The following is a 25,293-nucleotide window of genomic DNA, read 5'->3' as shown; positions in this document are numbered from 1 at the left end:
CCCCACAGTGGAGTAAAACTATAACGCTTCAAGGAATGGCTTCAAATTTAAGGCTCGAAGGGAAGTGACACAACTACCGAAACTAGCAAAGCAGCAACGCTGGAGGGCGTGTCAGGCAGGACAGCTACGTAGCGCGTAGCAGAACAGCCCATTCATAAGCTGAGCGAGGTCTGGGCCCGCTCCCCGCCGTCTCGCTCGAAGCGCGGCAGCCTCGGAGCCACTGGGCTCCCTCCCCGCGAGGCATCTGTGCCACCGGCGTCCCCGGTCACCCGCACCCTCCGGAAACTGAATACTGTCCCACTGCCCGCCCCCCGCACCCCCTCGCCACCGGCTTAAGCGACACGGTCGCCTCAGCCTACTCCGCACAGTGAGGCCGCGCAGAGCACTCCCTCACCAGTCGCTAGATGAAAGTGCGCCGGTGTACTCCGCGAGACGGGCACACAGCTGCGCGGGGACTCATCCTCAGTGAAGACAACTGGAGAAACCGAACAGTGCCAGGGGGGAGGCTGGTCCCCAGGCCCGGCAGCTGTGGAGGCGGCTGCAGGTTCAGCCGCGACTACAGGCACCGGGAAGGGGGCTGGGAGAAAAGGCCGGTGCGGGCGGAACCCAGGAATAAGACAGGCATTGATTGGCCGAGGCTCGTGTATGCCTCATGAGGATTGGCTGGTGTCTGCCCAGAAGGCCTCGCGTGGCAACACCTAAGCTATGGCCTTTCCCGGGAGCCCTGAGAGAACTTGACCCTGCCGGCCTTCGGACTATCGGCGCAAGCCAGGGGCGGGGAAACGCGGCAGCTGAGGATTCTCAGCCAACAGCGGTGGTGGAAATGTGACTTTTGGGGTCAATGCGGCCTAGGTAGAAACGTCAGCTGCGGACTTGGGAGTTCCGGATAAACCCGGGTGGAGAGAGAGTCCTGGAGACCTGGCCAGATGACTTGTGCAGCCAGTCACCACGCAGTAGAAGCCAAATGCGTAGGCATCTTGCTCAGAAGAGTTCTCGCGTTGCCCTACCAGTGGGGTCACTGGAAAGCCAAAGCGCAGATAAGCAGCATCACACTTGCCTTCCCGCTCAAGCACCCAGATTGTCTGAGGGTCACTCCCTTGGTCCGAAGGCGTCACTGCCTTCCTAGATTGTTACTGGGACCTGCTGCGCACCAGGGTCACGTCAGTCAGTGCCTGACACCAGGCTTGCACTACCGCTTTTCCCCCATTTAACTCCACATCAAAGGCCGGTTTTAAAAGTGCGGGAGTGGGGCGCCTGGGTGGCTCAGTGGGTTAAGCCGCTGCCTTCGGCTCAGGTCATGATCTCAGGGTCCTGGAATCGAGCCCCGCATCGGGCTCTCTGCTCAGCAGGGAGCCTGCTTCCTCCTCTCTCTGCCTGCCTCTCTGCCTACTTGTGATCTCTCTCTGTCAAATAAATAAATAAAATCTTAAAAAAAAAAAAAGTGCTGGAGTGAAGGAAAAGAAAAAAAAAGGGGGGGGGGGGGTAGAGTGGGGACGACTAGGAAAGAAAGTAGCAGTATTAAGAGGAGGAAGAGGAAATTAGTACTAGTTTACCGAATGGGAAACACTACAACAAAATGCCTCATACCGTAGGAATTCAGTAAATGTTTGTTCAAGGAGGGATAGTTTGATTCACAACAAACACTAGCAGTTAGGAGTTGGCAGTACAGCTCGAGCCTCTTAGTCTCTCTCATGTATAGCACGAAGGCGTTGGACTACGTGTCTTTTTGAGATCCACCAGTTCAGCTTTACCGTCTTTTTGCAGCCTTCCTTGTGCAAGCACAAAACCAGACAGCTGGTTGGTGAAAGGGAAAGGTGAGAAGAGCCCCTCTGCTGCCCTTCCCAATACAATGGTCTGTTCCTTTGCCCCTTATTCAAGGTGCCCTATTTCCTACTTTGATGTAACAAAAACCAGTTTTTACTGTAAAAATTAAGTGATTTTGAAAATAAACTATATATGATGACTTATAATAAGGAATAAAGAAACCAGTAATGGCAAATAAAGAAAATAATGTAAATAAATGCATAAGCCTAAGTTCAAATCTTTTATTGATCGCTTTCATTTGGCAAGTTAAGTAGGTTTTCTGAAAACTTACTTTCCTTGTTTGTAAAATAGGAACAATAATGTATTTTAGAAGCGAAAATGCATTTATATTTATGAAAAATGTAATTACGTAGATACAGATGTACAGTTCATAGAGTGCCTAGCACTTCATGAATAATAAATCTGACTTTTATATATCAAAAGGTATTTACAGGGACACCTGGCTGGCAGAGTCAGAAAAGTGTGTGACTCTTGATCCAGGGGTTAGGAGTTCAAGCCCCTTGCTGGGCATGGAGATTACTTAAAAATAAATCTTAAAGAAAAAAAAAAAAGTATTTTCATAGCAGCGGAATTATTCCAAGCAGTCATTCATTCATTTTAACAGTTGCCAAGCCCAGATAATCCCAACATAAGAATAAATTGCAACCTTTACAAGTACTACAAAGAATATCAATGTAATCTGACTTCCCAAAGAAGTGACCCTTGACCTATGATCCTAGGAATGAGTAGGCAATAACTAGATGAAGCACGGAAGAAAGAACATTCCAGTCAAGTGATATGGAATTGCCCCTCATTTCCCTAGAAAACAGAATGCCTGCAAATATATCGGTTATTTGTAAAAATTATTGAAATGATTAACAATGAATGCAAATGAAATATTAACCATTTTGTGAGACTTTTTAAACATTTTTGTGTTTACACATAGAAGAAGAGATAGCCATATACCAATGATTATCTTGGTGTGGTAGATTTAGGGGTGTTTCTAAATTTCGACCTCTTTGGATTTTATGATTTATTTTTCTTTGCAATAATTAAATGTTGATTTAAAAAATCAAAAATTACCCCCCAAATTGACTAGAATTTCTGAAGTAGACTTAAAGCAAGAAATAGATCCAGAGATGGCTTTAGAAGACTGCAGTGCTGGAAATGTGGAGAAGTAGGAGAATAGTCCAGGCATCAGGAATGGAGTTTGAGATGAAGCCAGAATACAGAACTGCAGAAATGTTTTAAAGCAACGCAGCATTTGTAATACTCCCTATATGCCATTTTACTGAAATAAATTAACAGTGCTGTCCTTCATAATCAAGACATATTGTGCTGTCATTCAAGTTGTATATAGACAGTGCTGTCTCTACTTCAGCTGCTAAAATAAAAATGTTAGAACTTGTATGGTTGCAATGGATCTAAACACAAGCCCGACGACATTCTGCAAGAATGGTTTTTACTATAAGAAGGTCAGCAGTGCAGCTGGCCTAAAGATGACTGGAACCTCATGGTTTAGCCCTATTCTCTCCTGCTCCAGACCATTTTCCATGTGAGGACACTTGGCTGGCTGCAGCTTTCTGACACACACCACAGCTTTTCCATTAGGAAACACAGCGCTGTGCCCTTTGCCTTAAGCACAAAAATTCCAGAGCCCCTGATGGGTTCATATGGGCTCAGATTAGGTGGGGAGTCAAGGGTATAATGTTTGACAGCTTCTAGGAGAGTCATGCTTGAAGCACAGTAATGAGTAGTTCCCCCAAGAAGGCAGGATACAAGGCAGGCAAAATAATGGATAATTGGGTATTTCTCTACTATTAGATCCAGGGGATATGTTCCTAGCTACATTCTTCCTGTGCAGTGATTATCCTTCAACTCCTCATATAGAGGAAGCTACTTCCTTAAAAATCTGTGAAGACTTCCCTGATGCCCCTTCCTAACAGTTATCCCCTCATCTTTAACTTCTGTAACTTATTAATATTATCATGTCACACTATATTATTCTTAAATTTATTATTTTACATGTGGATGCAGTAAAAGCAGGGACTCCAGAGGCATACCACCTGGATATAAAATTTTACTCCTTTTCTTATATGAGACCTTAGGCAAGTTACATAACCCACATAGGCCTCAGTTTTCCTCATCTCTACCATGTAATTATTAATAGTTGATGCATAAAGTTTTAATGAAGTTTAAATGAGATAGCTCTCAAGCTCTCAGGAGAGCTCGTGGCACTAACAAAAGTTGGCATACCTCAACCATTCTGGTTGTATTTGTGGGAGGGCGCATTTGAGGTGTGGGATGGGGAGACAAAAGGAATGACCCACAAGATGGCAGTGTTTGAATATAACTTTAGAACTGTATAAGCTTGAAAGAATCCACCAAAGAATGTAAAACTTTAAGGCAATTCAAGGCAAATTCAAAACCTACATGTAACAAGCAAATCCATGAGAAAGTAAACCTATGAATTTGGCAAGCTTAGCATCATTTCATAACCAGGACAATGTGAACTCCCTAAACTCTCTCTCCCCTCTCCAATGACTAAGAATTTGTAGTGTTCCTTTCTTGGAATTGCTTGTATTCCTTTTTTACCTAACTATAAAATTAAATCAAGCTGTTAACACTACTGTTTCCTTTTTTAAAAAGGAGAAGAAAAGCAAGTTTGATTTTAAATGGCAGAATGGGTACATAATACAACCATCTCTTGATGCCACAGACCCCTCGACCTGGCAAAAAACACATATTTTTAAAAATCAAATTCATAAATGCATTGCAAAACAAAAAGGTTAACTGTCAGTGGGACAGAACTTATGAGAATTCACTGAAAAATGGATAGGAAGCTCCACTGGACTGAAGAAAGGAGTAATAGCCCCCAAACAAGAGAGAAATGTTACAAAAGGTAATTGCAGTACCAAAAGTGTTGCACATCTAGAGGTGACCATAAGAAGCAGGAAGGAGTCCACACTAAACCACAAAGTAATTAGAGTCTCACAGCAGAAGCAGAGGAGCCAATGAAGTTACCCATGCCCCATCCCATGATGGTAATAGGGGTATCTATCCATAAGTAGAATATACAGGACCTTCAGTTTAATAGATAGGCCAGCATCTTGGTAGCTGGTGAAGCCTGGAAGAAATCAGGAAGCTCTTAAACCCAGAACATCAGCTTCTAAAGCTTCCTGTTCAGCTGCATGCCCCACTCCTTCCTCATACATCTAAAGAAAAGACAGGTATTCAGGTAGTAGTCATGTGTCTTAATCCTTCCCCCAGAGATTGTGTGCAACAAGCCTCCTCCCAAAAATAAGAAGAAGAAAAAAAAGGACAAAGGAAAGAAAGAAAGAAGAAAGAAAAGAAAAGAATCTCAAATACACAGATGAGCACAAAAGCAAAAATCAACAAACATTTGAGGAAGGCCAACATCCTGAGAGACATGAATTTACAAATCCAAGAAGCTCAGCAAACCCCAGGAAGAATAAATACAAAAATAACTGCCTAGAAACATCATAATCAAATTGTTGAAAACCAAAGATAAAGAGAAATCTTAAAGTGTTTAGAGAAAAATGGTATACTACATAAAACAAGAATGATTTAAAACATTATGGAGTTCACAGAGGAACTGTGAAGATGACCATAGATCAATACCTTTAAAGAGCAAAAGAAATAAACTGTCAACCCAGAAAATCTTCCACAATATTGAAGGCAAATGAAGATATTTTCAGAGACACAAATATTAAAAGAAATAGTAGCCATAAGAATTGCCCCCATCAGAAATTCTAAAGAAAGTTCTTTAGCCTGAGGGGCATGTTGCAGACAGAAACTCACAATTTAAAGGCAGAAGGAAGAACATGAGAAATGGACAACACTTGATGAAATAAAGTCAATCTCCATTACATGCATACCTCAGAGATACTACACTTCTAGACTATTATCGTAAAGCAAATATCACAATAAAGTGAGTCGAAAATTTTTTTTGGTTTCCAAGACCATATAAAAGCTATTTTTACACTATATGGCAGTCTATTAAGTATGAAATTATGTCCAAAAAAACGAAACTATGAACATACCTTAATTTAAAAAATACTTTATTGGAGTGCCTGGGTAGCTCAGGTGGTAAAGCATACAATTCTTTTTTTTTTTTTTTTTAAGATTTTTATTTATTTATCTGACAGAGAGAGAGATCACAAGTAGGCAGAAAGGCAGGCGGGGGGGGGGGGGGGGGGGGGAAGCAGGCTCGATCCCAGAACCCTGAGATCATGACCTGAGCTGAAGGCAGAGGCTTTAACTCACTGAGCTACCCCAGGTACCCAAAGCATACAATTCTCGATCTCAAGGTCATGAGTTTGAGCCCCTTGCTGGGCATAGAAATTCCTTTAAAAAAAAAAAAAAAATGCCTGGGTGGCTCAGTAGGTTGGGTGACTGCCTTCAGTTCAGGTCATGATCCCAGTGTCCTGGGATTGAGCCTCACATCTGGATCCTTGTTCAATGGGGAACCTGCTTCTCCCTCTCCTTCTGCCTGCTACTCTGCCTGCTTGTGCTCGCTCTCTCTGTCAAATAAATAAATAAATAGCTCTTTAAAAAATAAAAATAAAATGAAATAGAAAATTTAAATATGTTATTGCTAAAAAATACTAAGCTTCATCTGATCTTTCAACAAGTCACAATCTTTTTGCTGGTTAATGGTCTTGCCTCAGTCTTGATGGCTGCTGACTGATCAGGGTGGTGGTCACTGAAAGTGAGGATATCTATGGCAATTTCTTTCCAAGTAAGCAGAGAGGCAGGCAGAGAGAGAGGGAGGGAAGCAGGCTCCCTGCTGAGGAGAGAGCCCAATGTGGGGCTTGATCCCATGACCCTGGGATCATGACCTGAGCCGAACGCAGAGGCCTTAACCCACTGAGCCACCCAGGCGCCCCTATCTATGGCAATTTCTTAAAACAAGTCAACAGTGAAGTTTGCCAAATCTATTTACTCATCTTTTCTTGAATGATTTCTTTGTAGCAGGCAGTGCTATTTGAAAGCATTTTACCCACAGTAGAACCTCTTTAGAAACTGAAGTCAATCCTTTCAAACCCTGCCACTGCTTTATCACTAAGTTTATAAAATATTTTAAATCTGAACAGTCTCCATAGTATCTTCACCAGGAGTATATTCCATCTCAAGACACCACTCTTTGCTCATCCATGAAAAGCAGCTCCTCAGCCCATCAAGTTTGACCATGAGATGGTAGCAAATCAGTCCCATCTTCAGGCTCCACTTCTAATTCTAGTTGACGTGCTATTTCCACCACATCTGCATGTACTTTCCCCAGTGAACTCTTAAACCCCTCATAGTCATCCGTGAGGGATAGGATTAACTTCTAAATTCCTGTTAATGTTGCTATTTTAACCTCTTTCCATGAATCATAAATGTTCATGGCATCTGAAATGGTGAATTTTTCCAGAAGATTTTCAATTTATTTTGCCCATATCCACAGGTGGAATCACTATCTATGGCAGCTATAGCCATTTGATATGTATTTCTTTTTTTCCATTTTTTAAAATTTCTTTTCGGTATAACAGTATTCATTGTTTTTGCACCACACCCAGTGCTCCATGTAATATGTGCCCTCCTTAATACCCACCACCTGGCTCCCCCAACCTCCCAGCCCCCCATTTCAAAACCCTCAGGTTGTTTTTCAGGGTCCATAGTCTCTCATGGTTCACTTCCCCTTCCAATTTCCCGCAACTCCCTTCTCCTCTCCATCTCCCCATGTCCTCCATGTTATTTGTTATGCTCCACAAATAAGTGAAACCATATATTTCTTAAATAATGAGACATTAAATATCACTGATTACATATCACCATAACAAGCATAATAATAATAATAATAACAATAATAATAAAGTTTGCAATATTGCAAGAACTACCAAAATGTGACACTGAGACACAAAGTGAGCAAATGCTGTTGGGGGAAAAAAATGGTGCCGATAGACCAGCATGGTTGCCACAAACCTTCAGTTTGTAAAAAACAGTGTCTGCAAAATGCAATAAATATTCAATAAAATAATATACACATATATTCACAGATTCCATATTTGTGAATTTTCCCCTTCCTAAAGTTCATTTGTAACCCCAAAGTCAGTAATCATGGTGCTTTCACAGTCATTCAGGGACATATGCAGAACAATAAAAAACTCTAGTTGCCTAGTTGCACAAACTCCCAGTATGTCTCCAGCTGAGTTCATATAAGACAATGCACAGCCTCCTTGTTTCAGCTGTCATGAGAAAAGGTACCTTTTCCTGGTCTATTTAGTGCCATGTTTTTTGCATTTGTATGGTTTTATTGATGATTTCACTCTTGGAAATGGCCCTCAAACTTAGTCTAGTGTTCCTAACCCCAATGCTGTAATATACTTTATGGAGACAATGCATCTGTTAAATAAGCTTTGTTCAAGCATGAGTTATGTTATTAGCCACAAGTTCAATGTTAATGAATCATCAATATACGTAAAGAAAGTGTCTTCAAACAGAAGCACACATAAAACAAGGTTTATATTGATCACCATTCACTTTCCTGGGTTTCTATCTTGCCAGTTGTAGATGTTGGGAGTTATCATCCTCAGTAATCATGCTAGCTAATTTCTCATAATAATAAGTACATATATACAATAATAATATATAAATAATATATATTGTATTATATACATAATACAATATTATGTATATATATTTACATATAAAATATAATAAATATAAGTTATATATAAACTATATATAAACACACATATATGTGTGTATTTTATATAAATACATACGTGTGTGTGTGTGTGTGTGTATTTCTGTCCTATTGGCTCCGTTTCTCTACAGAACCTGACAAATACCTCACTGATGTTTATAGGTCCCTATATCCAATGACTGGAGAACACACATTCTTTCCAAGTGTATGTGGTCCATTCAACAAGATAGGCTATATAGTAGATCTTAAAACAAGCCTTGGTAAATTTAAAAGGCCTGGAGTCACAAAGGTAGTTAGATAGCATTTCATGCTGAATGAAAATAAAAATTTAACATATCAACATTTTTATGATGAAGCTAAAGCAGCACTTATATACAGAAATTTATGGCTTTAAATACTTACATTAGTAAAGAAGGAGAGAGAGAAAAAAAACTCAATGACCTAAGCTTCCACACTAAGCATCTAGAAAAAGAGCAAAGTAAATTCAAAGTGGGCAGAAGGAGGAAAAAAATAAAAAGCAAAAAGCAATCAAATTGAATATAAAAAAACAATAGAGAAAATCAGCTTAGTTGTTCTTTGGAAAGAAAGCTGAAGTTGTTCTTTGGAAAGATCAACAAAGCTGAAAGTTGTTCTTTGGAAAGAAAGCTGAAGTTGTTCTTTGGAAAGATCAACAAAGCTGAAAGTTGTTCTTTGGAAAGATCAACAAGATTCATAAACTCCTTGCTAGAGTTAGTTGTCAAGAAAAAAATGAAAATTGGGAACTGTCAAGAATTTTGAGCGTTTGAGATTGTACCCTATTTGCAAAGCTAACAAGTTTCATGGATGCTGGTCAACCAACAGAGATTCCTGGGTCAGAGATAGGACTTTATTACTCATGGTGGAACAAGCAGCATAAGCTTATATTTGCATCACTTTCTTTTGGCCCCGAAGGCCCTCAAGAATGACACTCAGTGGCCTGGGTAGATGTTGCAAATGTAGTGAGTTGGCACACCAACAAAGGAACTCCAAACATGGAAACTTAACATTTTAAAATAGACTGCAAACAATCCTGCCTGTCTTTTACCTCTGAGGTAAAAATTATCTTTATTACACTGTACAATAAACAAACCTATCCTCTGCTCTGAAGGGAGGCACTATCACGATATACCAAGGCTCTCTGCTGGAACAATGTCCTTGAGGAGACAGTTGAGGACAAAGTTGTCAGTGATTGAGCTCACAAAATGTGCAGAAATGTGAAGAGACCCATAGGTCGTTGTCTCTCAAAAAGAACTTCAATTACTAGTATCAGGAATTAAAAAAAAAAAAAGTGATCACATTGAAAAAGAAAAGCAAAGATGGAGGCATCACAATTCCAGAATTCAAGTTATAATACAAAGCTATAGTAATGGTATATGGCAAATATATGGCATTTGGCATATGGTATATGGCAAAACAGTATGGTATTGGCACAAAAATAGACACATAGATCAATGGAACAGAATAGAAAATCCACAAATAAACCCACAATTATAAGGTTAATTAATCTTCGGCAAAAGAGAAATGAATATAAAATAGGAAAAAGTCTCTTCAATGAAGGTTGTTGGCAAACTGAACAGCAACACACAAAAGAAGACCTGAAACCATAAAAATCTTAGAAGAGGACACAGGCAGTAATTTTTTTGACATCAGCTGTAGCAGCTTCTTTTAGATATGTCTCCTGAGGCAAGGGAAATAAAAGCAAAAATATACTATTGCCACAACATCAAAATAACACACTTCTGCACAGCAAAAAAACCCCAACAAACTAAAAGGCAACCTATCGAATGGGAAAAGATGTCTGTAAAGGATATATCTGATGAAGGGTTGGTATGCAAAATATATAAAGAGCTGGTGCAACTCAAAGCCTAAAGAACAAATAATCCAATTTAAAAAAAATAGGTGGTGATGATGAACATTTTTTCATGTGTCTGTTAGCCATTTGTATGTCTTCATTGGAGAAGTGTCTGTTCATGTCTTCTGCCCATTTTTTGACATGATTATCTGTTTTGTGTGTGTTGAGTTTGAGAAGTTCTTTATAGATTCTGGATATGAGCCTTTTGTCATTTGCAAATATCTTCTCCCATTCTGTGGGTTGCCTCTTTTTTGTTGACTCCTTCCTTTGCTGTGCAGAAGCTTTTGATCTTGATGAAGTCCCAAAAGTTAATTTTTGCTTTTGTTTCCTTTGCCTTTGGAGACATATCTTGAAAGAAGTTGCTGTGGCTGATATCAAAGAGGTTACTGCCTATGTTCTCCTCTATGATTCTGATGGATTCCTGTCTCACATTGAGGTCTTTTATCCATTTTGAGTTTATCTTTGTGTATGGTTTAAGAGAATGGTCGAGTTTCATTCTTCTACATATAGCTGTCCAATTTTCCCAGCACCATTTATTTAAGAGACTTTTTTCCACTGTATATTTTTTCCTGCTTTGTCAAAGATTATTTGACCATAGAGTTGAGGGTCCATATCTGGGCTCTCTACTCTGTTCCACTGGTCTATGTGTCTGTTTTCATGCCAGTCCCATGCTGTCTTGGTGATCACAGCTTTGTAGTAAAGCTTGAAATCAGGCAACATGATGCCGCCAGTTTTGTTTTTCTTTTTCAACATTTCCTTAGCAATTCGGGGTCTCTTCTGATTCCATACAAATTTTAGGATTATTTGCTCCAGCTCTTTGAAAAATACCAGTGGGATTTTGATCGGAATGGCATTAAAAGTATAGATTGCTCTAGGCAGTATTTTAACAATGTTTATTCTTCTGATCTGAGGGCATGGAATGGTCTTCCATCTTTTTGTGTCTTCTTTGATTTCTTTCATGAGTGTTCTGTAGTTCCTCGAGTACAGATCCTTTACCTCTTTGATTAAGTATCTTATGGTTCCCAGGTATCTTGTGGTTCTTGGTGCTATAATAAATGGAATTGATTCTCTAATTTCCCTTTCTGTATTTTCATTGTTAGTGTATAAGAAAGCAACTGATTTCTGTGCACTGATTTTGTATCCTGCCACATTACTGAATTGCTGTATGAGTTCTAGTAGTTTGGGGGTGGAGTCTTTTGGGTTTTCCATATAAAGAATCATGTCATCTGCGAAGAGAGAGAGTTTGACTTCTTCATTGCCAATTTGGATACCTTTTATTTCTCTTTGTTTTCTGATTGCTATTGCTAGGACTTCTAATACTATGTTGAACAAGAGTGGTGAGAGTGGACATCCTTGTCATGTTCCTGATCTCAGCGGGAAGGCTGTGAGCTCTCACTAGCCATCAGGGAAATTCAAATTAAAACCACATTGAGATACCAGTTAGAATGACCAAAATTAGCAAGACAGGAAACAACGTGTGTTGGAGAGGATGTGGAGAAAGGGGAACCCTCTTACACTGTTGATGGGAATGCAAGTTGGTGCAGCCAATTTGGAGAACGGTGTGGAGATTCCTTAAGAAATTAAAAATAGAGCTTCCCTATGACCCTACAATTGCACTACTGGGTATTTAACCCAAAGATACAGATGTAGTGAAAAGAAGGGCCATCTGTACCCCAATGTTCATAGCAGCAATAGCCATGGTCACCAAACTGTGGAAAGAACCAAAATACCCTTCAACGAATGAATGGATAAGGAAGATGTGGTCCATATACACTATGGAGTATTATGCCTCCATCTTTTGTATCAACATGGATGGGACTGGAAGAGATTATGCTGAGTGAAATAAGTCAAGCAGAGAGAATCAATTATCATATGGTTTCACTTATTTGTGGAGCATAAGAAATAACATGGAGGACATGGGGAGAGAGAACAAGAGAGACAAATCAAGAAAGATACTTTTAACTATAGAAAACAAACTGATGGTTACCAGAGGGAAGAGAAATGGGAGAGGATGAAATAGGTGATGGGGATTAAGGAGAGCTTGTGATGAGCACCGGGTAATGTACAGAAGTGTGGAATTACTCTATTGTACATCTGAAACTGATATAACATTGCATGTTAAATACCTGTAATTAAAATTAAAACTTAAAATTAAAAGAATGTTTTAAGTAATCACTATAAATCCTACAGACGTTAGAAGCAAGAGAACATTGTAAACAACACTTGTGCATTTGTAAAATTTACTCAGGTCCCAATAAACAGTATGAAATTAAGCAATAATTTTTATGCTGAAGTGTTTAAATGTTAATTGATGCCTACAATTTACTACAAAATACGTCAAAAAATATTATTTGGGAAAAAAGGAGAATAGATGGTAGATAAGTGATAAAGAAAGTATATTAAAAATGTGGATGCTATAATCTTGATGGATATATAGTTGTTCACAGTAAAATTCTTCCAAATTTGTTACACATTTAATGATTTCAAATTAAAAGTTGGAGGAAAGAGGGACGCCTGGGTGGCTCAGTTCGTTAGGCAGCTGCCTTCGGCTCAGGTCATGATCCCAGCGTCCTGGGATTGAGTCCCACATCGGGCTCCTTGCTCGGCGGGGAGCCTGCTTCTCCCTCTGCCTCTGCTGTCACTCGGCCTGCCTGTGCTCGCTCGCTCTCTCTCTGGCAAATAAATAAATAAAATCTTAAAAAAAAAAAAGTTGAAGGAAAGAGACTTAAACACATATAAAAGAATTTCGCTCTTCAGACTTTATTTGGATCATGATTTGGACACATAAACTGTAAAATATTATGAGACACTAGGGAAAATGTAGGCACTGACTTGTTACTTGTTCATTGTTTTTAGGATATGCTGTCAGTTCTCAGACTCTATAGTCCCTCACCCCTACAACCTCAGTGTATGCTACACAGAATTCAGCCAGCAGCAGCTACATGTCTTTGCCTGAGTACGTTCTCTGTCTGCTAAATGTGGCTGATGTGGCTGCCTGCGATTGCTGAGGAGTTCATGCTTTCCAGCAGCCTTCTGCCCACATCTAACTTACAAACTTCCCTCTCTCTCTCACTTTCCTGTTTCTGTCTTCCCTCTGAAATAGACTGTTTCCCTCCAAGCCTTTGTTTCAGTATTTGGAGGAACCCACAGTAAGACATTGGGATAATGGCATTTCTGTTATTTTCTTTTGATTTTTGGAAGCATGTATTAAAATATTCACAGATACATTAAAAGAATTATCCATCATGACCAGGTGGGATTTATCCCTGGGATACAAGGGTGGTTCAACATTCACAAATCAACTGATGTGATAGACCACATAGATAAGAGAAGAGATAAGAACCTTACGGTCTTCTCAATTGATGCAGAAAAAGCATTTGACAAAACACATCATCCTTTCCTGATTAAAACTCTTCAGAGTTTAGGGATAGAGAGAACATTCCTCAACTTCATAAAATCCATCTATGAAAAACCCACAGTGAATATCATTCCCAAAGGGGAAAAGCTGAAAGTCTCCCCATTGAGATCAGGAACATGACAAGGATGCCCACTCTCGCCACTCTTGTTCAACATAGTACTAGAAGTCCTAGCAACAGCAATCAGACAACAAAAAGAAATAAAAGGTATTCAAATTGGCAAAAAAAAAAAAAAAAAAGGAGTCAGACTCTCTCTCTTCACAGATGACCTGATATTCTAAGTGGAAAACCCAAAACTCTCCACCCCCAAATTTCTAGAACTTGTACAGCAATTCAGTAATGTGGCAGGAGAATCAATGCACAGAAATCAGTTGCTTTCTTATACACTAACAATGAAACTGTAGAAAAAGAAATTACAGAATCAATTCCATTTACAATAGCACTAAAACCCATAAGATACCTTGGAATAAACCTAACAAAAGAGTTAAAGAATCTATACTCTAAGAACTACAAAACATTCATGAAAGAAATGGAAGAAGACACAAAAAGATCCATGCTCCTGGGTTGAAGAATAAACGTTAAAAATGCTATACTGTCCTGAACAATCTATACGTTCAATTCCATCCCAATCAAGATTCTATAGGCATTTTTCCAAGTGCTGGAATAAAGAATACTAAAATTTGTATGGAGCAAGAGAACACCCTGAATTGCCAAGGAAATGTTGAAAAAGAAAAAAACAAAGCTGGGGGCATCTCATTGCCTGATTTCAAGCTTTACTACAAAGCTGTGATCACCAAGACAGCATAGTACTGGCACACAAACAGACACATAGACCAATGGAACACAGTAGAGAGCCCAGATATGGACTGTCAACTTTATGGTCAAATAATCTTTGACAAAGCAGGGAAAAATATCCAATGAAAAAAAGTCTCTTCAATAAATGGTGCTGGGGAAATTGGACAGCTATAAACAGAAGAATGAAACTGGACCATTCTCTTACACCATACACAAAGATAAACTCAAAATGGATGAATGACCTCAATGTGAAACAGGAATCCATCAAAATCCTAAAGAAAACATAGGCAATAACCTCTTCAGCCACAACAACTTCTTTCACGACACGTCTCCAAAGGCAAGGGAAACAAAAGCGAAAATGAGCTTTTGAGACTTCATCAAGATCAAAAGCTTCTGCACAGCAAAGTAAACAGTCAACAAAACAAAGAGACAACCCACAGAATGAGAGAAGATATTTGCAAATGACACTATAGAATTTCATTTGGCTGGTATCCAAGATCTATAAAAAACTTCTCAAACTCAACATCCAAAAAAACAGATAATCAAGTCAAAAAATGCATAGAAGACATGAAGAGACACTTTTCCAAAGAAGACATACAAAAGGCTAACAGACACTTGAAAAAATATTCATCATGATTAGTCATCAGGGAAATTCAAATCAAAACCACACTGAGATATAGAGTGGCAAAAATCAACAAGGCAAGAAACCACAAATGTTAGAGAAGTTGTGGAGAAAGGGGAACCCTTTTACACTGTTGGTAGGAATGCAAATTGGTGCAGCCACTTTGGAAAACAGTGTTGAGGTTCCTTAAGACATTAAAAGTAGAGCTACCCCATGACCCAGCAATTGCACCACTGGGGATTTACCCCAAAGATACAGATGTAGTGAAAAGAAGGGCCATATGCATCCCAATGTTCACAGCAGCAATGTCCACAATAGCCAAAATGTGGAAAGAGCCAAGACACCCTTCAACAGATGAATGGATAAAGAAGATGTGGTCCATATACACAATGGAATATTACTTAGCTATCAAAAATGATGAATACTCAACCTTTACATCAACTTGGATGGGACTAGCGGAGATTATGCTAAATGAGATAAGTCAGAGAAAGTCAATTATCATATGGTTTCACGTATTTGTGGAACATAAGGAATAGAATGGAGGACATTAGGAGAAGGGAACAATGAAGGGGGAGAAATCGAAGTAGAAGATGAGCCATGAGAGACTATGGATTCCAGAAAACAAACAGAGAGTTTTAGAGGGGAGGGGATGGGGGGATAGGTGAGTTAGGTGATGTGCTTTAAGGAGGGCACAGATTGCATGGAACACTGGGTGTTATATGCAAATAATGAATCATGGAACACGACATCAAAAACTAATGATGTATTATATGATGACTAACGTAACACAATGAAAGAATATTCACAGATAAAATGACATTATCTGGGATTTGTTTCAAAATAATCAAGTGTTGGTAGGAAGAGTAGACATAGGTAGGGACGGAAATAATGACAGACTCCTGATAACCATTGAAGCTTAGTGATGGACATCTATGTTTATTATATACTTCTGTCTACTTTGCAAATTTTAGAAGTTGTACTGAAAATGACCTGTAGGGGCTACTGATGATAAGATCTATGGAGAAGCTGGAGCACAAACTCTGGCCTGGGCTTACCAAGCCAACTCACCTGAGGAAGATATCGATTTAAAAGTTGGTCAGAGAATCTATATTAGAATATTCATACTCACCTTATTTATAATATCCTCAAACTAGAGCAACCTGAATGTTTTTCAATAGGTTAACAGTTAAATAAGTTATAAGTTAAGTAAGTTATAAGTTAAATAAGTTAACAGTTAACAGTTAAATAAGTTAAATAAGCTATGATTTATCTGTACCTTGGGGGAATATTATTTGACAATGAAAAGGAACTAACTGTTGATATCACTTAATAACCTGAATGGACCTGAAAGGCAATATGGTAAGTGAAAAATGCAAATCTCAGAAGATCAGATGTGACTCCATTTATATAACATTCTTGAAATGACTAAAGTATAGAGATGGCGATAGATTAAAGATTGCCAGTGGTCAGGGACAGGAGGAAGTAGGTATTAACTATAAAAGGGTAGCAGAAAGGAGACAATGGACCAATTTCATATCTGGATGGTGGTGGTGGTTACTTGAATCCATATATTTGCATAGACCTGTACACATTGGCATACAGGCACATATAAACAATTAAGTTTATGTAAAACTGGAAAAATCTAGGTAAGTTCTATGAATTATACCAATATCGATTTCCTTGTTTTGAATTTGTGCTATTACATAAAATGTAACTATTATGGGAAACTGGGTGAAAGGTACAAGGGACCTTTCTGAGCTATTTTTGCAACTTTCTGGGAATCTCTATCACAAATTATAAACTTTTTCTAAAAAGTAAAGAAATGAAAATAAAGTTTTAGAAAAAGTCATGTGGATTTTTTTTTTAAGGTAATATCTACATCCAGTGTGAGGCTCAAACTCACAACCTCCAGATTAAGGGTCAGATGGTCTACCAACTGAGTCAGCCAGGCACCCCTTGCATCCAGGTTTCAAAGGCAGCTAGGATGAAAGCACTAGCAGTTGAGTCCCATATCCAATGTTGACAATGCAAAAAGTCCAAGATTCCTTTCTTCAACCAGAAAGCAGGAGATGTAGAACCTTCACTGGAAAGCACAGTAGCCTAATTATTGCAGGCCATGTAGCCTGTAAGCCTGATGAGAAGGCCCTCTTTCAGACTGGTAAGGTATCCAACATCTTAATACATTCCTCTCCCACTTAAACTAGACAATATGGGCTCTGTTGTCTATGGCTTTGAGCACTGGCTGATTTTTATTCTAATTACTTTAACTGCATCTAAATTTTCTAAGACATTTTAAGGAGTGATAAATAAAGCTAAAATGTATCTCTATGCTGAGCCCACTGAGAAATCTCTACCAGGCTACATATGAATAAATGGATATACAATTCTCTCCAGGAATTTATTTGTTATGACCCTGATTATAGATGCTTGGTTACCTCTAGAAGTAGAGAGAACTGGAGCTTATGTTGCCTTGCAATTATTAATGACCCTCTCTTTCTGAGTTTTTTGTTGTTGTTGTTGTTGTTCTGAAATCCCTAAAAAAACCAGAACTCTTGTGTATACTCTGTGTCCAGAACATGGATTTTTCTTCTATACCTCACTTATGATACACAGCACTAGCCCTATAAATCCCCTAAGAGTGGCCCATACTGGTTCTTAGATGGAAGGAATTCTGCCTAGAAAACCCTCCTGCTTTAAGCACACCATAAATGAGAGCTCTGCAAAGGCGATGTTGAGGGCTTTACAGTAGCCCTCTACTGTAAGCAGGTTAGGAATGGACAAGAGGATAAAGGACCAAAGAAGAGAGCAAGAGAAGAGAATGAGAAATGGAGTTCTGAAAAAAAGGAAAAAGACTGACAGAAAAGATCCTGGTTTAAGTGAAAGAAGAATGAGGAAGAGAGCAGGGGCAGGCTCTTTAAGGATCTCATGGTTACAATTTCCCCTTTTTATTGCTTTGTATCAAGTGTGTTTATAGGTTAGGATCTTTGCTTGTGTTGTGACTTTGTACGTCATTTACTTAGTATATGATGTGAAGAAGTTTATTTGTAAAGTTTACAAGAGCAGAACCACACAGACAACTGCACTGGAATGGGATTTTTATCAGGTCCCAAATAGTAACAGCCAGTTTTATTTTACATCTGTCTTTTGATCTCAGTTTTACATTTGTAGGTAAAGTGTAGCCAAATAAGCACTTTCTAAAATTAAATGTAATTGCCCAATGGGACTCCTCCAAATGGAGACAATAGGATCATCAGAGGTATACATGCTATGATGTGTATAACAGTTTCCTCTTTATAGCTCTGTCACTGTTCTTTTACATCTTCTAAAATTTCTACCATTCATTATTTAAATTTTTAACGAAAACAAAACAAAACAAAAAACCAAAGAACTGGAAAGTTGGTAGCTCTGAGTCTGCCAAGGGCCACCATTCCACCATTAATCATTATTATTGCGTATATTTCTTTGGTTCTTCCCAGTTTAGAAGGTATTTTGACATCCTTTGATTCCCATTATGACTTTGCTTCTCTATAACAATCCTGAGAAAGAAGTAGGAACTTAAACTAAACTCAATAGGTTTAAAATGAAAAAGATGATGCTCAGAGGGGTTAAGTGACTTTCTCAAGGTCACAGAGCTCATAAAAAGATCCCATCACTCACATCGGAAACAGTAAGCCTGCTGCCCTTTCTAATGCTAAGGATTAAATTAGAGAAGAGAGAGCCCTGGGGAATTTCCACTAATCACCCCACATTAGCTGAAAAGCACAGATTGCCTTCTACTTCCTCTCAAATCCCATTGCACTTGCCATCTGTAAAATTCACTTAAGCTCTTCTTCATGTTTCGCTTTGTCTTCCTTTTAAGAGTTGAATAAATGTATGGATGAATAGTGTGTGTGTGTGTGTGTGTGTGTGTGTGTCTTACATAGTACTTTATATTTAGTACAAATATTATATTTGTGCTAAATTATACAGTACAAATATTATATAGTACAAATATTACATAATTATATAGTACAAATGTTAGAAACAAGAACCTAGATTTTTGTATTCTTACAAAATTGAGCATCATGCAATGCTTATAAATAACTTTTTAATTTGAGTTTAATTATATTAGAGAATAGCATGGAAAAATAGACTTTGCCCTAGGAAAGTAAGATAGAGAAAAGGACAATTTTAGTGGAGGTCAACAAAGTACATTCGTGGCTATGGAGTCAGTCAGTGAAAGATGAGTCTTTTGCCAAGACATTTAATTCCCTTGACCTAGTTGCACATCTCACCTCAGTCATAACCCCCCTACAAATAGGCATTCTTCACTCTTTATTTTGGTGAGGCTAGAGACAAGGTTACAAGGAATAGAATGATTAACATATATTTCCCTAAGTAATAAAGGGTAAATAAAGGTACTTTAAAGGAAAATAAAGGTACTTGGAAAAGTCCAAGGTCAATCGGCCTTCAAATGAGGCTTGATCTTGCATCTCAAATGATGTGAGTAAGGCTGACTTTCTTTTTGTCTTTTCACTCTGTCTTCCTCAGAGCTGGCTTCATCCTTAGGCCAGGCATTGCTTCACTGCCTTCTGGTTTTCAGTAGTGCTATTGAGAATTATGATGCCATTCTTGTTCCCAGTTCTTGGTATGTGACCTATTCCCCACCCCCGCCCCCATTGGAAGACTTAGGATTCTAAAATTTCAGAATAATCCTCCTTCATTCATATCTAGCAAGGAAAAGCAAGTATGTGTCCCAGTATTCACAATAAAGTGCTAGATAGGTACCACCTTTGAACCAATCACTCTAGAGCTAGAAAAGGAATCAATTTTCCTGGGATCATAGGGGTTCTCAATGGGAATTGGTAGCTACTGGAAAGAGAAAAATAGATTCTATAGAGCTAACATGTTCTGCACTTTCCTTTATCTTGGCTGATAGGTGTTAATAGAAGAAACCAAACAAATACATGGAATGCACACATGAAAACTGTGCTCTCCAACATCTGCAGGATTATTACATTAATTATTCCCACCCTCATGTTACTTTGTTAAGTGCTTTTCCTCAGTTTAACTTGATCAAGTATCTCTCTTCACAAAAAAGAGTAAAACTCAAACCAAAGAGATTTAACTACCTTGATTCTCTCCCCTCACAACCAACTATATGAGGTCTACACACAATGTAAAACATTTAAAAAGAGAAAAAACAAGGCCACTGAAACCCACAAAATATCAAACACCTCCTCTCCCAGCCAATGTGAGTGCTACTTTTTTTTTTTTTTTACCAATCTTCCCTCTAGCCTGCCATCCCTATAGGTAAGATTTATTGATAAACCTCATCATAGAATTGTCCTTTTTGATAGTGAGTAAATCCCCATTTTCTTAGGGTCTCCTCAAAATTACCCAACTAAAGCTCAAATCTGATAAATAGAGTTCTAACACCCTCATACTGAAATACCTTTTAGTTTCCTCCATTTTGCGCTAAGTAATAAAATCAAGTTGGTCAACTACAGGTGTGTTTCTGGTGGTCTTTGACTAGAGGGAGTTGGTAGCCCTTAATGTAGCCATTAGAATCCATTGGAACATCCTTCATTTCTCTTCTGAATTACTTCAACATCCTCAAAATGGTTTTCTCTGTCCCCCATCTTATTTCCTCTAATCAACATTCTAGCATCCTTTCCATGGTGATCTTTCTGAAACTCAAATAGGATCATGTCACTTCCATTTCCCCATATTCCTAAGAATAAAGTCTAAATATTTTAGCCTGGCCTGTGACATCCTCCTTACAATTACCCTCCCATCCAATTAGTCATTACCTTCCCAACTCCAGTTCCATGCAATATTCTTGATAAATTTGCTTGTAGTTTTCCTAAAGCATTTTTCTGAACGCTTGCATGGTCTTTGGACCTTTTCTGATGCCTAGAAGCCTACTTCATCTAGTTAATCTTTACTTGTTCTTGAAGACTTGGCTCAATCATTTTCTTCTCTGAGAAACCTTTTGAATATCCCCGAATGTCATTATTGTGTATTTTTTTCTCTCATAACATGTATCACACTGTACTGTATGTGCTTACTTGTTTTCCCCACAAGGCAACCAACTTCATGGGGTCCACAGTCTTATTTTATTCATCCTGATATCCTCTGGTAGTGGGTCATACCCAGGGTTCTTTTCCTGTGATGTCTGGAAATGGAAGAGGAGAGTAGGGTTAGGTTGCTCATGATTGAGACCTGCTTTGTGGATATGTCCTAAAGACAACAAATGCTTTGCAATATATTGGACAATCCCATACAAAGAATTATCTCAAAGGACTGTTCTGACCCAAATATCTATATCATCCTCATTAAGAAACACAACAGATTCTCAGTATTTGTTTACTGAAGGAATGAATAAACATGAATGATGTAAAAATAAAAGAATAAATTAATGAACAAATAAAAGAGGGAGACAAGCAGCTTGAACACTGTAAGCGTACCCTAAGGGGAGGTATTAACTGGGAAATTCACACTTTGATAACTTAAAAATTTCTCCTGGTCATAATTACTGTCCCTTTCCCCTGTGGCCAAGAGTTCAAGGTACTACCTGAGTTGAAAGAATTAAAGTGAACAGGTTCATATGAAGATATGTGAGGTGGGAGATAAAATCAGACTATTTAGATGTGGAGGGAAGGCATTTCTGTAAGGCTTCTTAGATCATTTGGCCTATGACATTTATCTCACCTTTCCAAGAAAAGATCTCTTAATTCTGATTTGAACTTTATATTTAACTATTTAACCCAAGGCCCATTACTTGCAGTTTATTGTTGCTGCAAATTAAAATCCACAGGGAGCAGACATGCACTGTGGTTTTATTTGCCAATGTAAGTACTGTGTGACTCACATCCTCCCTTCGGGGGAATCTTAGCTAGGTAAAACTTTTCCAGGGCTCAACTTTTCCTGGAATAACTTTGTCATTAAAGACATAGGCACTGAATCAAAACCTAATTGAATCAAAACTGTGGATAATTTAATCTGGAACTCGAGACCCATTTAGTGCATAAATAATTGGTACCAAGTATCTTTTATGCAAGGATGCCAACTGTTTCTGGGTCCCAATGCATTCATTTCTAGTTTTGAAGGCAGTATTTTAAATTCCCTCAATCTGTTCACATACCCAATGTCATAAAAAAGATTTCAATATAATACCAACCTATAAATATTAGCTGATGATCATGAGCTAACCCGTTCTTCAAAAAATAAGAGGCACCCTAAAAATGTTTTTAAAATTTTTCATTCACACTTTTCATGGAAATATTTTTTCTAAACTTTTAATTTCATGATAGAAAAGAATAGCAAGTTCTCATAAGGATGACTGTGAAGGACTTCAGTTCATCTTCAGTCATTGCAGACACAATGTATCCCCAACCACAGGTGTTCTCTATTTCTTCATTCACTGTTTAAAAGAAATGGGGGAAAATACCTTCCTTTTCTTTACCATTCGTTTGAGGCCTATCAGATTAATAAACTATTCTATGCTCATCTATTAGTGGGAGCTAATGGCCAGTGGGGTTTTCAGTACCAAGATAGCCTTTTTGAGATGATGTCTTAATTCACCAAACTCACCAGTAAATCCAATGGTGGGAGTGTTTTTATGCACTCTTAGTAGTTTGTAAGAGAAATTTAGGAATAGACTGGATCTAAAGCAAGCATGGTCTCGAGTTATTCAATTTATATTAATGCTGTGGAAGATGATTCCATATAAAGCTCTTACTTCGCAGGAAGCTACCATCTTTACCTTTAAGAGAGCCAATCAGGACTAGCTGAATGGATATAAGAATCACATTAAATTCAGTGAAACCACTAAAGGGAATTAGATAGATACATATTATCACCTGTGGTAAAAAGAAATACTGCCATGAAGGAGAGATAATGGCATTGTGAAGGTACAAAGGGAGATCACAATCATTCGAGGGGATCAGAAAAAAAAAATTCTAGAGTTATCTATGAAGAAATTTAGGTATGAATAGGATTTCGTGGAGCATCTGAAAGCAATATCTTGTTTTTAAGATTGCCAATGCAGGGAAAAATTATGGAAGTCTTTGAAATGGACCAAAAAAGATCACTGGATGACTTCAGTGGAAAACTAGGTGAATCAGCTGATTCTATAGGGTCACTGAGACTTTCGTTGTCTTTGAGCTATTTTACCATCCTATACTTTGCAGATAACCAAAGGCAATGCGAATGACTCCTGTTTGTAGATATGCAAATCTGTCTTCTGGCTGGTAGTACCTCCCCATACCTGTATCTTACCTATGTTCAGCCAGATACCTCATGTAGAATCCTGTTGCCACGGCTCTGGCATCCAGATTGTCAGCAACATTCCCACTGCCTCTTCCACTGAAGTTTCTCCTTGCAGAACACAATGTCCAGGCAGGTTCTGATCTCTTTCCCAGTGAAGCCCATAATACCCACCCTTCCCAGTTCCTGTCCATGTACCTTCCTCTCACTTCTGTCCCTAAGACACAAGAATACCATATCCTTTTTAAAAACATAGTTATATTGCCTCTTTCAGCAATGTAACTATAGACCGTGGATTTTAAACTGCAAAGAGACAAATATCTGCTTATATTTATCCCTATGTCACTTTCTCTTTATACCTGAAGAATTAAATCCCCTAAAAATAAGGAGAACTGTAATATAAAGGATCATGGGCACCTTCAAGTTCTCTGAGGTTGTTTCATAAGGTGAAATGTTCTTTTGCATTTTAATTATGTCCATAAAAATCCATGAAATGTTGATGGAAATCTGTACATTCTAGAAATATTGTTTGGCCACTACAGACATGCTTTTATTTTTATTTTCATTTATTTTGAAAAGGAGTAAGGGCACAAAGCCCACTGCCCAGCATCTGTGCCTATTGTAGATGCATGTCATCAGCAAGAGTGGAGCAGAGATGAGCAGACAGGTTTGAAGAGGGTCTTCTCATCTCCAGCTGTTATTCTATCCTACTATTGGGTTTCATTATTCTCCTTCTAATGGAGAATTAACAAAGTAACGTTGTATTGGTAATTAGAAAGTTCAAGAATAAGAGAAAGCAGAATAACAGAAAAGAAAGATTTCTCTTACTATATCACCTCAAAAGGAGAGAAAGAGATGCCAACACAGATTATGTATTACTTTAATTGAATCTTTGTATACGATTTAATTTTTGTCATATTTAAGGTTTTAAGATAGTACATTCATCATGACCTTGCATCACATCATGTTCTGGTTTTGCAATTATAAAATAATTAAACTGCCTTCATGAAATTATATGAAAATTAAATGATTGCATTCTAGAAGTGGGTTGCTAGATCCTGTTCAGTTTCTAACCTATAATAAACTTGGCACCACCAGAGAGGGTTGGAAGTGAGACGTAAAGTGAGCATTGCTTGGCATTCTTCCACTAAAATTCCTGCTGTGGAAGATTGGCCCTTTCAAATAACACCAGATACTAAACTGGTATTTAATTTAGAAATCTCTAATCAACAAAGACCTCAACAACCATTTAAATTTCACTGCATGTCAGTTCTAAGTACCAATTAAAAAATCACCGCTAATGCCCTCACTAAAGCAGGAGGCTTCAAATCGAGGGCTTTGGGGATACTGAAACCAGAGAGATCAAGAGGTCACTATCCTGTTTCTGAAAGGAAAATTCTGTGATAGTTTAGCTGAAATTAAGAACCGAGGTTTTGAATCTTTTTGAATTGAAACTGCTTTCGACAGATGTACCTCATTCAATTGCTCTCCTTGTAATTAACACAGTAGTAGTATAACAAGCTTAATCTCCCATCCTGAAAAATTATGTGCATTTTCCCGGCTATGAGTATCTTAATGAAGAAAAAATCAAGGCCAAAGAAACCTTTTCATAAGTGTCAGGGAACCGTGAGAGGAAGATCAGATTTATTCACAGAGAAATTTCCAGATGATGGGTCGTATTGGGAAATTACAGATTTAGCCCCTTGACTCAGCAGATACAACAATATCTCAGCCAACATCATATGATGTCTGAGCGTCATCCATTTAACTACCTCCTACTATTCAGAGCATTTTAGATTTGCTCAGCATGTTTTATATTTCAATT

General features: G+C 38.4%; 1 protein-coding gene across 2 annotated transcripts in view; it reads right to left on the bottom strand.

Moving 5' to 3' along the window:
* Positions 1 to 570, bottom strand: part of IBTK (inhibitor of Bruton tyrosine kinase) — a 96,524-nt gene extending 95,954 nt beyond the window's left edge. For both annotated transcript variants that reach the window (XM_032339186.1, XM_032339187.1), the window contains exon 1: positions 395 to 570. The gene's annotated coding sequence lies outside the window, so the exon portion shown is untranslated. The remainder of the gene's footprint in view (positions 1 to 394) is intronic.
* Between the last annotated feature and the right edge of the window lie 24,723 nt (positions 571 to 25,293).

This window comes from Mustela erminea, chromosome 4, assembly GCF_009829155.1.
Source record: "Mustela erminea isolate mMusErm1 chromosome 4, mMusErm1.Pri, whole genome shotgun sequence".
NCBI classification, from domain to species: domain Eukaryota; kingdom Metazoa; phylum Chordata; class Mammalia; order Carnivora; family Mustelidae; genus Mustela; species Mustela erminea.
Note: the sequence above shows the minus strand (reverse complement) of the source record. Positions and strands in the feature narration are given on the sequence as shown.